General features: G+C 54.8%; 1 protein-coding gene across 1 annotated transcript in view; it reads right to left on the reverse strand.

Annotated features, from left to right (window-relative positions):
* The window catches only part of LOC137359971 (glutamate receptor ionotropic, kainate 5-like), a gene marked incomplete at its 3' end in the record, with an annotated part of 260230 nt that overhangs the window by 121154 nt on the left and 122300 nt on the right, over positions 1-16776 (reverse strand). The window lies entirely within an intron of this gene.

Raw genomic sequence — 16776 nt, forward strand, 5'->3', positions numbered from 1 at the left:
AAATTCAGGCAGAGACAGAGAAATAGAGAGACAGAGAAATAGAGAGAGAGAGAGAGAGAGACAGAGAGAGAGAGACAGAAAGAGAGAGAGAAAGGGAAATTCAGGCAGAGACAGAGAAATAGAGAGAGAGACAGAGAGAGGAAGAGAAACATGGAGAGGGAAATACAGAGAGAGAACAGAGAGAGAGAGAGAGAGACAGAGAGGGAAATTCAGGCAGAGACAGAGAAATAGAGTGAGAGAGACAGAGAGAGAGAGAGAGAAGGAGAGAAACATGGAGAGGGAAATACAGAGAGAGAACAGAAAGAGAGAGACAGACAGAGGGAAATTCAGACAGACACAGAGAGAGGGAAAGAGACAGAGAGACCGAAAGAGAGCAAAAGGGAGAGAAATACAGGGAGACAAAGAGAGACAGAGGGAGAGAGAGACAGAGAGAGCGAGAGCAATTCAGACAGAGATATAGACAGGGGGACAGAGAGATAGGCTGAGAGACAGACAAAATCATAGAATCACAGAAAGTTTATGGCACAGAAAGAGGCCACTTGGCCCATCGTGTCTGGGCTGGCTGAAAAACGATCCACCTATTCTCATCCCACCTTCCAGCATTTGGTCCGTCGCCCTGCCGATTATGGCACTTGAGGTGCATATCCAGATTCTTTTTGACAGTTGAGGCAGTGAGTTTCCAGAGACCCACCACCCTCTGGGTGAAAATGTTTTCCCTCATCTCCCCTCTAATTTTTCGACCAATCACTTTAAATCTGCGCCCCCTCGTCACTGACCTCTCTGCAAAGGTGAATAGACCCTTCACCTTCACTCTATTCAGGCCCCGCTCAGTTTTGTACATCTCAATCAGAAAGAGATAAAAAGGGAGAAAGAGAAATACAGAGAGACAGAGAGAGAGAAAGGGAGAGCGACAGAGAAATACAGAGAGAGATCGAGAGAAGGTGACACAGACACAGAGAGACAGAGAGGGGAAAAGAGGAGAGAGGGGGATAGAGAGAGAGGGGGAGAGAAGTGGAAATGAAGAAAGAAACAGAGAGGGAGAGAGACATTGTCGATCTGCTGTCATTAATCCCTGGAAGAAACACAACACCACCTCCTGGATTGCTGCTGTAAAACTGAACTTATATTATCGACTTCGAAACATGGAAAGAAACAGAGAAAAATAGGAGCAGGAGTAGGCCATTCGGCCCTTCGAGCCTGCACCACCATTCAATACAATCATGGCTGATCATCCAAACTCAGTACCCTGTTCCCACTTTCTCCCCGTATCCCTTGATCCCATTAGCCCTCAGAACTATATCTAACTCTTTCTTGAATATATGTACTGATTTGACCTCAACTGCTTTCCGTGGTAGAGAGTTCCACAGGTTCACCACTCTCTGGATGAAGAAATCTCTCCTCATCTCAGTTCTCAATGGCTTACTCCTTAACCTTAGACTGTGAACCCTGGTCCTGGACTCCCCCACCATCGGGAACATCCTTCCTGCATCTAGTCTGTCTAGTCCTGTTAGAATTGTGCAGGTTTCTATGCGATCCCCTCTCATTCTTCTAAACTCTCGCGAATACAAGCCTAATCGGCCCAATCTCTCTTCATACGTCAGTCCCGCCAACCCAGGAATCAGTCTGGTGAACCTTCTCTGCACTCCCTCTACAGCAAGAACATCCTTCCTCAGATAAGGAGACCAAAACTGCACACAATATTCCAGACGTGGTCTGACCAAAGCCCTTGTATAATTGCAGCAAGACATCCTTGCTCCTGTACTCGAATCCTCTCGCTATGAAGGCCAACGTACCATTTGCCTTCCTAACTGCCTGCTGCACCTGCATGCTTACTTTTAGTGACTGGTGCACAAGGACACCCAGGTCTCGCTGCACCTCCCCCTTTCCCAATCTATCGCCGTTCAGATAATAATCTGCCTTTCTGCTTTTGCCACCAAAGTGAATAACCTCACATTTATCCACATTAAACTGCATCCGCCATGCATTTGCCCACTCACTCAACCTGTCCAAGTCCAAAACTTCCTCTATTGGTTCACTGCGTATACTACACCAAGCATGGACAGTGGCCTCAAAGGACCAATACACTACACCCCTCCCCTCCTTGGTTAATGAGAGTTTCAATAGTTTGCCTCTGTTATTCTGTTTGGACGTGACTTTAGTTTGTGACATAAGTATGTCATAGGGGACTGTCTACTTTCCAACATAACCATCACGTTTCACAAGCACTTTGTCTCCTGTCGTTCTGAGTTCCACGTTTCGCTCTGCAGTCACTTTCATGCTATCTTTCTGTCCTCGATCACACTTGTGCACGTCTTGATCATTAGCTTTACAGGGTGGGTCAGGAACGGTGCGTGCGCACAGGATGTGCGAGGATGAACGTAGCTGGAGGTTTGCCAGTGGCCGGGTCACTGTGCAGCTGAGAGGAAAATGCTACATCTCCTGGTTCAATGACTTGCCGATCACTTTTCTCAAGGCAGGCGTGAATCTCTCAACTACTCCATTAGCTTGTTGCACCATCGAAGGGACTCCAAACAAAATGAAACTCTGGTCAAGCTTTGGCAAAACTGCTGTCGCTGACGTAGTTATTGCTACAACTGGGAATCTGCTGCGGTCGACAGTGACAACAAGCAAGTCCTCGTCGGTGAGCAAGTCGACGTTAACCTCAGTCAGTGGGCCTACAGGTCGCTCAGACCTATAAGGGGAAAGTTAGGGGACTGAACCCCAGGTTAGGGAGATAGAGAATATGAAACATCTGAGCTCCAGGACATCACTGCAGGAGTTCCTCAGGGTAGTGTCCTAGGCTCGACCATCTTCAGCTGCTTCATCAATGACCTTCCTTCAATCATAAGGTCAGAAGTGGGGATGTTCGCTGATGATTGCACAATGTTCAGCACCATTCGCGACTCCTCAGATACTGAAGCAGTCCGTGTAGAAATGCAGCAAGACCTGGACAATATCCAGGTTTGGGATGATAAGTGGCAAGTAACATTTGCGCCACACAAGTGCCAGGCAATGACCATCTCCAACAAGAGAGAATTTAACCATCTCCCCTTGATATTCAATGGCATTACCATCACTGAATCCACCACTATCAACATCCTGGGGGTTACCATTGACCAGAAACTGAACTGGAGTAGCCATATAAATACCGTGGCTACAAGAGCAGGTCAGAGGCTGGGAATCCTGCAGCGAGTAACTCACCTCCTGACTCCCCAAAGCCTGTCCCACCATCTACAAGGCACAAGTCAGGAGTGTGATGGAATACTCTCCACTTGCCTGGATGGGTGCAACTCCAACAACACTCAAGAAGCTCGACACCATCCAGGACAAAGCAGCCCGCTTGATTGGCACCCCATCTACAAACATTCACTCCCTCCACCACCGACGCACAGTAGCAGCAGTGTGTACCATCTACAAGATGCACTGCAGCAACGCACCAAGGCTCCTTAGACAGCACCTTCCAAACCCGCAACCTCTACCAACTAGAAAAAGGGCAGCAGATGCATGGGAACACCACCACCTGCAAGTTCCCCTCCAAGTCACACACCATCCTGACTTGGAACTACATCGCCGTTCCTTCACTGTCGCTGGGTCAAAATCCTGGAACTCCCTTCCTAACAGCACTGTGGGTGTACCTACCCCACATGGACTGCAGCGGTTCAAGAAGGCAGCTCACCACCACCTTCTCAAGGGCAATTAGGGATGGGCAATAAATGCTGGCCTAGCCAGTGACGCCCACATCCCAGGAACGAATTTTTAAAAAAGAGGGTGATAAACACTTAGAGGCAAAGGGCAAGGCTACAATACTTAATGAGAGCTTTGTATCGGAGTTTATTGAGGAAGAGGATGCTGAAAAAATATCGTTAGAAGTGGAGATGATAGAGGTAATGGATGGGGTGAAAATTGACGGGAAGGATGTATTGGAAAGGCTGGTTATGCTTGGAGTGGATAAATCCCCAGGTTCAGATGGTTTGCGTCCCAGGTTGCTAAAGGAAGTGGGAGTGGAGATAGCGGAAAGGTTTTCCGTAATCTTCCAATCTTACCTAGATATGGGGGAGGTGTCAGAGGATTGGAGAGTGACAAATGTGACACCCATATTCGCGGAAGGGTTCAAGCACATTCCTGGTAACTACAGGCCCGTCAGTTTAACATCAGTGGGCAAGGTTTCACAAACAATAATCAGGGAAAAAAGATCAACAGGGACTTGGAGAGGTTTGAGTTCATTAAGGAGAGCCAACACGGATTTGTAAAAGGCAGATCGTGCTCGAGGACACGAATTGAATCTTTTGATGAGGTAACAGAGAAGGTTGATGAGGGGAACGTGGTAGATGTTGTCTATATAGATTTTAAGAAAGCGTTCGGCGAAGTACCACAAAAAAGGCTTGTGAACAAAATTGCGGCTCATGGGATAGGAGTGTCAGTGTCTGGAATCACAGAATTGTTACAGCGCAGAAGGAGGCCATTCGGCCCATCGTGTCCGCACTGGCTCTCTGAATAAGCAACTCCCTCAGTTCCAGTCCCCCGCCTTCTCCCCATAACCCTGCACATTCTTCCTTTTCATATAACTCTCTAATTCCCATTCTGAATGCTTCAGTTGAACCTGCCTCCACCACGTTCTCAGGCAGCGCATTCCAGATCTTAACCACTCGCTGTGTGAAAAAGTTTTCCCTCGTGTCACTTTTGCTTCTCTAACTAAATACTTCAAATCTGTGCCCTCTCCTTCTCGATCCTTTCACGAGTGGGAACAGTTTCTCTCTATCTACTCTGTCCCGACCCCTCATGATTTTGAATACCTCTATCAAATCACCTCTCAGCCTTCTCTTCTCCAAGGAAAACAGTCCTAACTTCTCCAAACTGTCTTCATAACTGAAATTCCTCATCCCTGCAATTTGCAATTCTCCAGTCCTCTGGCACCACCCCCAAGTCGAAGGAAGACTGAAAAATTATGGTCAGTGCCTCTGCGATTTCCACCCTTACTTCCCTCAGTATCCTTGGATGCAGTCCTGGTGCTTTATCCACTTTAGGTACAGACAGCCTATCCAATACCACCTCCTTATCAATTTTAAACCCTTCTAGTGTCTGAATTACCTCCTCTTTCACCATTGCCAGGATTACATCGTCCCTGGTAAAGACAGATGCAAATATTCATTTAATACCTCAGCAATGCCCTCTGCCTCCATGGGTAAATCCCCTTTCTGGTCCCAAATCGGCCCCACTCCTTGCACCACCTTTTTACTATATATCCAATTGGATAAAAAGTTGCCTTAAGGACACAAAACAGCGAGTCGGAGTAAATGGTTATTTTTCAGACTGGAGGATGGTAAAGAAGTGGTGCTCCTCAAGGGTCAGTGCTGGGACCACTGCTTTCTTTTGATGTTGACTTGAATATTGGAACACAGAGTGGAATTTCAAAATTGGCAAACTTGGAGGAGTGGGAGACAGGGAGGACGAGACAAACTGCCTGAAAATGGGTATAGATAGGCAAGAGGAATGGGCCGAGAGGTGCGCGGGGATGTATTTTGGCAGAAGTGATAGGGGAAAGGTCATTTAGACTTAATGGTACAGTTCTAAAGAGTGTTCAGGGACTGGGGGGGGGGGTTCCTGTGCATCGATCTTTGAAGGTGGCAGGGCATACTGAGAGAGTATTCAGCAAAGCATATGGGATCTTGGGCTTCATAAATAGAGGCATTGAGTACAAAAGCTGGGAGGTCATGCTGAACTTTTATAAAGCTCTGGTTAGGCCCCAACTGGAGAATTGTGTCCAGTTCTGGTCACCACACTTCAGGAAGGAGGCGAGGGTCCTTGAGAGGGTGTAGAGATTGACCAGAATGGTTCCAGGGAGGAGAGATTTTCGTTACAAGGTTAGTTTGGAGAAGCTGGGATTGTTCTCCTTGGAGAAAAGTAGATTAAGGGGAGATTTAATAGATGTGCACAAGGTGATGACAGGTTTCGATCAGACAGACGAAGGAAAAACTGTTCCCATTCACGAATGGTACAAGGACTAGGGGACACAGATGGAAGGTTTTGGGCAAAAGATGCAGGGGGAATATGAGGAAGCACTTTGTACCCAGCGAGTGGTAATGAAATGGAACTCGCTGTCTCGGAGGGTGGTGGAAGCGGAGACGATCGATGATTTCAGGAAGAGGTTGGATGGGCACTTGAAGGAAATTCAAGCCTGTGGAGAGGAGGGAGGGGGACAGTGTATAGCGAGAGGCGCAGGGCAGAGTGGAGGGAGCATGCTGAGGGTCAGGCAGTCCTTTAAACCAGCACCGACCTGGGGAGTAGGGACGGTAGGTGGGCGGGGGGTGGTGGCGGGAGAGAGAGAGGGAGGGACAGGGAGCAGGAAAAGAGAGGGGGGAGAGATAGAGGGGAAGAGAGAAGGAGAGAGAGAGAGAAACAGGGAGGGGGAGAGAGAGGGAGAGAAGGAGGAGAGAGAGAGAGACAGGGAGAGGCGAGAGAGGGGGATGGGGGAGAGAGGAGAGAGAGAGAGAAACAGGGAGGGGGAGAGAGACAGAGAGGGGGCAGAGAGAGACACAGGGAGGGGGAGAGAGAGAAAAGAGAAGGAGGAGAGAGAGAGACAGAGAGGGGCGAGAGAGAGGGCGGAGAGAGTCAGAGGAGAAAGGGACAGGGAGGGGGAGAGAGACAGAGAGGGGGGAGAGAGAGAGAGAGAAACAGGGAGGGGAAGAGAGAGAGAGAGGGGGGAGAGAGAGACACAGGGAGGGGGAGAGAGAGGAGAGAAGGAGGAGAGAAGGAGGAGAGAGACAGGGAGGGGTGAGAGAGACAGGGAGAGGGGAGAGAGACAGGGAGAGGGGAGAGAGACAGGGAGAGGGGAGAGAGAGAGACAGAGAGGGGAGAGAGAGAGACAGAGAGGGGGGAGAGAGAGACAGAGAGGGGAGAGAGAGAGACAGAGAGGGGGGAGAGAGACAGAGAGGGGGGAGAGAGACAGAGAGGGGGGAGAGAGACAGAGAGGGGGGAGAGAGACAGAGAGGGGGGAGAGAGACAGAGAGGGGGGAGAGAGACAGAGAGGGGGGAGAGAGACAGAGGGGGGGAGAGAGAGACACAGGGAGGGGGAGAGAGACACAGGGAGGGGGAGAGAGACACAGGGAGGGGGAGAGAGAGGAGAGAAGGAGGAGAGAGAGAGACAGAGAAGGGGGGAGAGAGAGACAGGGAGGGGGGAGAGAGACAGGGAGGGGTGAGAGAGACAGAGAGGGGGGAGAGAGAGACAGGGAGGGGTGAGAGAGACAGAGAGGGGGGGAGAGAGAGACAGGGAGGGGTGAGAGAGACAGAGAGGGGTGAGAGAGACAGGGAGGGGTGAGAGAGACAGAGAGGGGGGGGAGAGAGAGACAGGGAGGGGGGAGAGAGAGGAGAGAGAGAGAGAAACAGGGAGGGGGGAGAGAGAGGAGAGAGAGAGAGAAACAGGGAGGGGGAGAGAAACAGGGAGGGGGAGAGAGACAGAGAGGGGGGAGAGAGAGACACAGGGAGGGGGAGAGAGAGGAGAGAAGGAGGAGAGAGAGAGACAGGGAGGGGTGAGAGAGAGAGAGAGTGGGAGAGGGAGACAGGGAGAGGGAGAGAGACAGAGAGGGGGGGAGAGAGAGACACAGGGAGGGGAAGAAAGAGGAGAGAGAGAGAGAAACAGGGAGGGGGAGAGAGACAGAGAGGGGGGAGAGAGAGAGACACAGGGAGGGGGAGAGAGAGGAGAGAGAAGAGGAGAGAGAGAGAAACAGGGAGGGGTGAGAGAGACAGAGAGGGGGGAGAGACACACACAGGGAGGGGGAGAGAGAGGAGAGAAGGAGGAGAGAGAGAGACAGGGAGGGGTGAGAGAGACAGAGAGTGGGAGAGAGAGACAGGGAGGGGGAGAGAGAGAGAGAAACAGGGAGGGGGAGAGAGAGGGAGAGAAGGAGGAGAGAGAGACACAGGGAGGGGTGAGAGAGGGGGCTGGGAGAGAGAGAGAAACAGGGAGGGGGAGAGAGAGGAGAGAAGGAGGAGAGAGAGAGACAGAGAGGGGGGGAGAGAGAGACAGAGAGGGGGTGAGAGACAGAGAGGGGGGAGAGAGACAGAGAGGGGGGAGAGAGACAGAGAGGGGGGAGAGAGACAGAGAGGGGGGAGAGAGACAGAGAGGGGGGAGAGAGACAGAGAGGGGGGAGAGAGAGGAGAGAGAGAGAGAAACAGGGAGGGGGAGAGAGACAGGGAGGGGGAGAGAGACAGGGAGGGGGAGAGAGACAGAGAGGGGGGAGAGAGAGACACAGGGAGGGGGAGAGAGGGGAGAGAGAGGAGAGAGAAGGAGGAGAGAGAGAGAAACAAGGAGGAGAGAGAGAGAAACAGGGAGGGGTGAGAGAGGGTGCTGGAAGAGAGAGAGAGAGAGGAACAGGGAGGGGGAGAGAGACAGAGAGGGGGGAGACAGAGACACAGGGAGGGGGAGAGAGAGGAGAGAAGGAGGAGAGAGAGAGACAGGGAGGGGTGAGAGAGACAGAGTGGGAGAGAGAGACAGGGAGGGAGAGAGAGACAGGGAGGGGTGAGAGAAGGAGGGGAGAGAGGGGGCTGGGAGAGAGAGAGAGAAACAGGGAGGGGGAGAGAAGGAGGGGAGACAGGGGGCTGGGAGAGAGAGGAGAGAGAGAGAGAGAGAGAGACAGAGACAGAGAGGGGCGAGAGAGAGTCAGAGGAGAAAGGGACAGGGAGGGGGAGAGGGACAGGGAGGGGGAGAGAGACAGGGAGGGGGAGAGAGACAGGGAGGGGGAGAGAGACAGGGAGTGGGAGAGAGACAGGGAGTGGGAGAGAGACAGGGAGTGGGAGAGAGAGGAGAGAGAGAGAGACAGAGAGGGGGGAGAGAGAGGGAGAGAAGGAGGAGAGAGAGAGACAGGGAGGGGGAGAGAGAGGGAGAAAAGGAGGAGAGAGAGAGAGACAGAGAGGGGCGAGAGAGAGGGCGGAGAGAGTCAGAGGAGAAAGGGACAGGGAGGGGGAGAGAGGGGGGTGGGAGGGGGAGAGAGAGAGAGGGGGGGAGAGAGACAGAGAGGGGGGAGAGAGAGACAGAGAGGGGGGAGAGAGAGACAGAGAGGGGGGAGAGAGAGACAGAGAGGGGGGAGAGAGAGACAGAGAGGGGGAGAGAGAGACAGGGAGGGGGGAAGAGAGAGACAGGGAGGGGGGAAGAGAGAGACAGGGAGGGGGGAAGAGAGAGACAGGGAGGGGGGAAGAGAGAGACAGGGAGGGGGGAAGAGAGAGACAGGGAGGGGGGAAGAGAGAGACAGGGAGGGGGGAAGAGAGAGACAGGGAGGGGGGAAGAGAGAGACAGGGAGGGGGGAAGAGAGAGACAGGGAGGGGGGAAGAGAGAGACAGGGAGGGGGGAAGAGAGAGACAGGGAGGGGGGAAGAGAGAGACAGGGAGGGGGGAAGAGAGAGACAGGGAGGGGGGAAGAGAGAGACAGGGAGGGGGGAAGAGAGAGACAGGGAGGGGGGAAGAGAGAGACAGGGAGGGGGGAAGAGAGAGACAGGGAGGGGGGAGAGAGAGACAAGGAGGGGGGAGAGAGAGACAGGGAGGGGGGAGAGAGAGACAGGGAGGGGGGAGAGAGAGACAGGGAGGGGGAGAGAGAGACAGGGAGGGGGGAGAGAGAGACAAGGAGGGGGGAGAGAGAGACAGGGAGGGGGGAGAGAGAGACAGGGAGGGGGAGAGAGAGACAGGGAGGGGGAGAGAGAGACAGGGAGGGGGAGAGAGAGACAGGGAGGGGGAGAGAGAGAAACAGGGAGGGGGAGAGAGACAGAGAGTGGGAGAGAGAGACAGGGAGGGAGAGAGAGACAGGGAGGGAGAGAGAGACAGGGAGGGAGAGAGAGACAGGGAGGGGTGAGAGAGGGGGCTGGGAGAGAGAGAGAGAAACAGGGAGGGGGAGAGAAGGAGGGGAGAGAGGGGGCTGGGAGAGAGAGGAGAGAGAGAGAGAGAGAGAGACAGAGACAGAGAGGGGCGAGAGAGAGTCAGAGGAGAAAGGGACAGGGAGGGGGAGAGGGACAGGGAGGGGGAGAGGGACAGGGAGGGGGAGAGAGACAGGGAGGGGGAGAGAGACAGGGAGGGGGAGAGAGACAGGGAGTGGGAGAGAGAGGAGAGAGAGAGAGACAGAGAGGGGGGAGAGAGAGGGAGGGAAGGAGGGGGGAGAGAGAGGGAGGGAAGGAGGAGAGAGAGAGACAGGGAGGGGGAGAGAGAGGGAGAAAAGGAGGAGAGAGAGAGAGACAGAGAGGGGCGAGAGAGAGGGCGGAGAGAGTCAGAGGAGAGGGGGGTGGGAGGAGGAGAGAGAGAGAGGGGGGAGAGAGAGAGACAGAGGGGGGAGAGAGAGAGAGAGAGGGGGGAGAGAGAGACAGAGAGGGGGGAGAGAGAGACAGAGAGGGGGGAGAGAGAGACAGGGAGGGGGGAAGAGAGAGACAGGGAGGGGGGAAGAGAGAGACAGGGAGGGGGGAAGAGAGAGACAGGGAGGGGGGAAGAGAGAGACAGGGAGGGGGAAGAGAGAGACAGGGAGGGGGGAAGAGAGAGACAGGGAGGGGGGAAGAGAGAGACAGGGAGGGGGGAAGAGAGAGGCAGGGAGGGGGGAAGAGAGAGACAGGGAGGGGGGAAGAGAGAGACAGGGAGGGGGGAAGAGAGAGACAGGGAGGGGGGAAGAGAGAGACAGGGAGGGGGGAGAGAGAGACAAGGAGGGGGGAGAGAGAGACAAGGAGGGGGGAGAGAGAGACAGGGAGGGGGGAGAGAGAGACAGGGAGGGGGGAGAGAGAGACAGGGAGGGGGAGAGAGAGACAGGGAGGGGGAGAGAGAGACAGGGAGGGGGAGAGAGAGAAACAGGGAGGGGGAGAGAGACAGAGAGGGGGGAGAGAGACACACAAGGAGGGGGAGAAAGAGAGGGGAAGAGAGGAGAGAGAGAGAAACAGGGAGGGGGAGAGAGAGGGAGAGAAGGAGGAGAGAGAGAGACAGGGAGGGAAAGTGGGGGTGAAGAGAGAGGGGGGTGGTAGAGAGAGAGAGAGAGAGAGACAGATAGGGGCGAGAGAGAGGGCGGAGAGAGTCAGAGGGGAAAGGGACAGGGAGGGGGAGAGAGACAGAGAGGGGGGAGAGAGAGGGGGGGTGGGAGATAGAGGAGAGAGAGAGAGAAACAGGGAGGGGAAGAGAGAGAGAGGGAGGGGAAGAGAGAGAGAGTGGGGGGAGAGAGACACAGGGAGGGGGAGAGAGAGGAGAGAAGGAGGAGAGAGAGAGACAGAGAAGGGGGGAGAGAGAGACAGGGAGGGGGGAGAGAGACAGGGAGGGGTGAGAGAGACAGAGAGGGGGGAGAGAGAGACAGGGAGGGGTGAGAGAGACAGAGAGGGGGGGAGAGAGAGACAGGGAGGGGTGAGAGAGACAGAGAGGGGTGAGAGAGACAGAGAGGGGTGAGAGAGACAGGGAGGGGTGAGAGAGACAGAGAGGGGGGGGGAGAGAGAGACAGGGAGGGGGGAGAGAGAGGAGAGAGAGAGAGAGAAACAGGGAGGGGGGAGAGAGAGGAGAGAGAGAGAGAAACAGGGAGGGGGAGAGAAACAGGGAGGGGGAGAGAGACAGAGAGGGGGGAGAGAGAGACACAGGGAGGGGGAGAGAGAGGAGAAGGAGGAGAGAGAGAGAGAGAAACAGGGAGGGGTGAGAGAGGGTGCTGGGAGAGAGAGAGAGAGAGGAACAGGGAGGGGGAGAGAGACAGAGAGGGGGGAGACAGAGACACAGGGAGGGGGAGAGAGAGGAGAGAAGGAGGAGAGAGAGAGACAGGGAGCGGAGGGGCGGGGGGAAGAGAGAGGGGGGTGGGAGAGAGAGGAGAGAGAGAGAGACAGAGAGGGGCGAGAGAGAGGGCGGAGAGAGTCAGAGGAGAAAGGGACAGGGAGGGGGAGAGAGGGGGGGTGGGAGAGAGAGAGAGAAACAGGGAGGGGGAGAGAGAGAAAGAGGGGGGAGAGAGAGACACAGGGAGGGGGAGAGAGACAGAGAGGGGGGAGAGAGAGACAGAGAGGGGGGAGAGAGAGACAGAGAGGGGGTGAGAGAGAGACAGGAAGGGGCGAGAGAGAGACAGGGAGGGGGAGAGAGAGGAGAGAGAGAGAGAAACAGGGAGGGGGAGAGAGACAGAGAGGGGGGAGAGAGACACACAGGGAGGGGGAGAAAGAGAGGGGAAGAGAGAAGGAGAGAGAGAGAAACAGGGAGAGGGAGAGAAAGGGAGAGAAGGAGGAGAGAGAGAGACAGGGAGGGAAAGTGGGGGGGGGGAAGAGAGAGGGGGTGGTAGAGAGAGGAGAGAGAGAGAGAGAGACAGATAGGAGCGAGAGAGAGGACGGAGAGAGTCAGAGGAGAAAGGGACAGGGAGGGGGAGAGAGACAGGGAGGGGGAGAGAGGGAGGGGGGGTGGGAGATAGAGGAGAGAGAGAGAGAAACAGGGAGGGGAAGAGAGAGGAGAGAAGGAGGAGAGAGAGAGACAGGGAGGGGTGAGAGAGACAGAGAGGGGGGGAGAGAGAGACACAGGAGGGGGAGAGAGAGGAGAGAAGGAGGAGAGAGAGAGAGACAGGGAGGGGTGAGAGAGACAGAGAGGGGGGGAGAGAGAGACAGGGAGGAGAGAGACAGAGAGGGGGGAGAGAGACAGAGAGGGGGGGAGAGAGAGACAGGGAGGGGGAGAGAGACAGAGAGGGGGGAGAGAGACAGAGAGGGGGGAGAGAGACAGAGAGGGGGGAGAGAGACAGAGAGGGGGGAGAGAAACAGAGAGGGGGGAGAGAAACAGAGAGGGGGGAGAGAAACAGAGAGGGGGGAGAGAAAGGAGAGAGAGAGAGAAACAGGGAGGGGGAGAGAGAGAGAGAAACAGGGAGGGGGAGAGAGACAGGGAGGGGGGGGAGAGAGACAGGGAGGGGGGGGAGAGAGACACACAGGGAGGGGAAGAAAGAAAGAGAGAGAGAGAAACAGAGAGGGGGAGAGAAACAGGGAGGGGGAGAGAGACAGAGAGGGGGGAGAGAGAGACAGAGAGGGGGGAGAGAGAGACAGGGAGGGGTGAGAGAGACAGAGAGTGGGAGAGAGAGACAGGGATGGGGAGAGAGAGACAGGGATGGGGAGAGAGAGACAGGGATGGGGAGAGAGAGACAGGGATGGGGAGAGAGACAGGGAGGGGGAGAGAGACAGGGAGGGGGAGAGAAACAGGGAGGGGGAGAGAGAGGGAGAGAAGGAGGAGAGACACAGGGAGGGGTGAGAGAGGGGGCTGGGAGAGAGGAGAGAGAGAGAGAGAGACAGAAAGGGGCGAGAGAGAGTCAGAGGAGAAAGGGACCGGGAGGGGGAGAGAGACAGGGAGGGGAAAGAGAGGGGGGTGGGAGAGAGGAGAGAGAGAGAGAGAGAAACAGGGAGGGGGAGAGAGAGAGACAGGGAGGGGAGAGAGAGGGGGTGGGAGAGAGGAGAGAGAGAGAGAGAAACAGGGAGGGGGAGAGAGAGAGACAGGGAGTGGAGAGAGAGGGGGTGGGAGAGAGAGGAGAGAGAGAGAGAAACAGGGAGGGGGAGAGAGAGAGACAGGGAGGGGAGCGAGAGGGGGTGGGAGAGAGAGGAGAGAGAGAGAGAAACAGGGAGGGAGAGAGAGAGAGAAACAGGGAGGGAGAGAGAGAGAGACAGGGAGGGGAGAGAGAGGAGAGAGAGAGAGAGAAACAGGGAGGGGGAGAGAGAGGGAGAGAAGGAGGAGAGAGAGAGACGGGGGGGAGAGAGGAGAGAGAGAGAGTCAGGGAGGGGCGAGAGAGACAGGGAGGGGGGAGAGAGAAGGCAGAATGAGGGAGGAGAGAGAGACAGGCAGTGAGGGAAGAGGGCAGTGAGAGAGTGGGACACAGGTAGAGAGATGGACACAGAGAAAGGGGGAGAGATTGGGAGGGGGAGAGAGATGGAGGGGGGAGGGAGACAGAGATGGGGGAGAGTGAAAGAAGGGAGAGAGAGGGAGGAGGAGAGAGAGGTAGAAGGGAGAGACAGGGAGAGGGGATAGAGAGGGCAGAGAAAGACGGAGGAGAGAGAGAGACAGGGAAGGGGAGAGAGAGAGACAGGAAGGGGGGAGAGAGAGACAGGAAGGGGGGGAGAGAGAGACAGGAAGGGGGGAGAGAGAGACAGGAAGGGGGGAGAGAGAGACAGGGAGGGGGAGAGAGAGACAGGGAGGGGGGAGAGAGAGACAGGGAGGGGGGAGAGAGAGACAGGGAGGGGGGAGAGAGAGACAGGGAGGGGGGAGAGAGAGACAGGGAGGGGGGAGAGACAGACAGGGAGGGGGGAGAGACAGACAGGGAGGGGGGAGAGACAGACAGGGAGGGGGGAGAGACAGACAGGGAGGGGGGAGAGACAGACAGGGAGGGGGGAGAGAGACAGAGGGGAGAGGGAGAGAGAGACAGAGATGGAGCAGCAAGAAAGAGAGAGACTGAGGGAGGAGGGAGAGAGATGGAGGGGGAAGAGAGAGACAGAGGAGAGAGAGAGAGACAGAGACAGAGAGATGGAAGGGGGAGAGACAGGAGGGGAGAGAGACAGGGAGGGGGTCAGAGTGATAGAGAGGCGGGAGAGTCAGGGAGAAGGGGACAGGGGAGAGACAGGGATGGGATGAGAGAGGAAGAGACAGGGAGGGGTGAGAGAGGAAGAGACAGGGAGGGGGAAGAGAGAGAGAGACAGAGGGATGAGCGAGGGAGATGGAGGGGGGAGAGAGAGACGAGGGAAGAGGGACAGAGGGAGGAGAGAGAAACGGGGATGGGGAAAGAGAGAGAGACAGGGAGTGGAAAGAGGGACAGGGAGGGAGAAGAGAGAGAGAGACAAGGAGGAAAGAGAGAGAGAGAGACAGAGGGATGAGCGAGGGAGATGGAGGGGGGAGAGAGAGACGAGGGCAGAGGGACAGAGGGGGGAAAGAGAAATGGGGATGGGGAAAGAGAGAGAGACAGGGAGTGGAGAGAGGGACAGGGAGGGAGGAGAGAGAGAGACATGGAGGAGAGAGAGAGAGAGACGGGGGGAGAGATGGAGAGAGACGGAGGGAGGAGAGAGAAACGGGGATGGGGAAAGAGAGAGAGACAGGGAGTGGAGAGAGAGAGAGACGGTGGAGGGGGGGGGGGGGAGAACCGGAGAGAGACGGAGGGGGGAGAGAGAGATACAGGGGAGAGAGAGAGACAGAGACAGGGAGTGGGGGTGCGGTGACAGGGAGGTGGGGGAAGAAGGGAGAGAAAGAGACCAAAATCACCCCTGACAGATGAACATCTGTCCAAATTCTCTCTATCACTACAACAGGTGGCAGATGTTGTGGGGTGTTAGACTCCTGCACTAAGGTTTGAACAGATCGAACAGAAATGCTTGTCCTGTATTTGCTACACAAAGATACAAAGTCTGCTCTGTACATACCCCAACACTGTCCATATTTGACAATCTGCCTTACCTGGTGTTCACCACTGAAAGCACAGCGAATTCTACCTGGCTATAAAGTAAATGCAGCTCCGTTCAGCATCGCCACTGTTAGATCTCACATTGCAGGTCTGCTGCTGTAAGTCTCTGACAGAAACACTTGGCACTGCCTTCTGGATTGCTACTGTAAAACTGAACCTTTATTATCGACTTGTTCCAGTGGCTCACTGTGCATACGACACCAAACATGTATAGTGGTCTCACATGAACAATACACCAGAGAGAGAGAGAGAGACAGAGAGAGAGAGAGAGAGAGAGAGAGAGAGAGAGACAGAGAGAGAGCAAGAGTGATGGAAACAGAGAGAGAGAGACTGAGAGGGAGACAGACAGACAGAGAAAGCAAGAGAAATGGAAAAGGAGGGACTGAGAGACAGAGAGAGAGACAGAGATAGATAGAGAGACACAGATAGAGAGACAGAGAGAAACAGAGAGAGAGACAGAGAGAGAGACAGAGAGAGAGACACAGAGAGAGACAGAGAGAGAGACAGAGAGAGAGACAGAGAGAGAGACAGAGAGAGAGCAAGAGTGATGGAAACAGAGAGAGAGAGACTGAGAGGGAGACAGACAGACAGAGAAAGCAAGAGAAATGGAAAAGGAGGGACTGAGAGACAGAGAGAGAGACAGAGATAGATAGAGAGACACAGATAGAGAGACAGAGAGACAAACAGAGAGAGAAACAGAGAGAGAGACAGAGAGAGAGACAGAGAGAGAGACAGACAGAGAGACAGACAAAGACAGAGACACACACACACACAGAGATAGAGAGACAGAGATAGATAGAGAGACACAGACAGAGAGAGGGACACACAGAGAGAGAGACAGACCAAGACAGAGAGACACACACATAGAGACAGAGATAGAGAGACACACACACACAGATAAAGATAGAGAGAGAGAGACAGAGATATGGTGACAGAGAGAGAGAGATAGAGAGACAGAGAGACACAGAGCCAGAGAGAGACACAGAGACAGATGGAGACAGACAGACAGAGATATAGACACAGAGAGAGACAGAGATATGGCAACAGAGAGAGACAGAGACAGAGAGAGAGACACACAGAGACAGACGGAGACAGAGAGAGACACAGACAGAGAGACAGTGAGAGATAGGCACAGAGAGAGACAAAGAGATATAGGCACAGAGAGAGAGAGATATATGGCAACAGAGAGAGACAGAGAGAGAGACACACAGAGACAGACGGAGACAGAGAGAGACACAGACAGAGGGACAGAGAGACAGAGAGAGATAGGCACAGGGAGAGACAGAGAGATATAGTCACAGAGAGAGAGAGAGATATGGCAACAGAGAGAGACAGAGACAGACAGAGAGAGACACAGAGACAGACGGAGACAGAGAGAGACACAGACAGAG

This window comes from Heterodontus francisci, unplaced genomic scaffold, assembly GCF_036365525.1.
Source record: "Heterodontus francisci isolate sHetFra1 unplaced genomic scaffold, sHetFra1.hap1 HAP1_SCAFFOLD_764, whole genome shotgun sequence".
NCBI lineage: Eukaryota > Metazoa > Chordata > Chondrichthyes > Heterodontiformes > Heterodontidae > Heterodontus > Heterodontus francisci.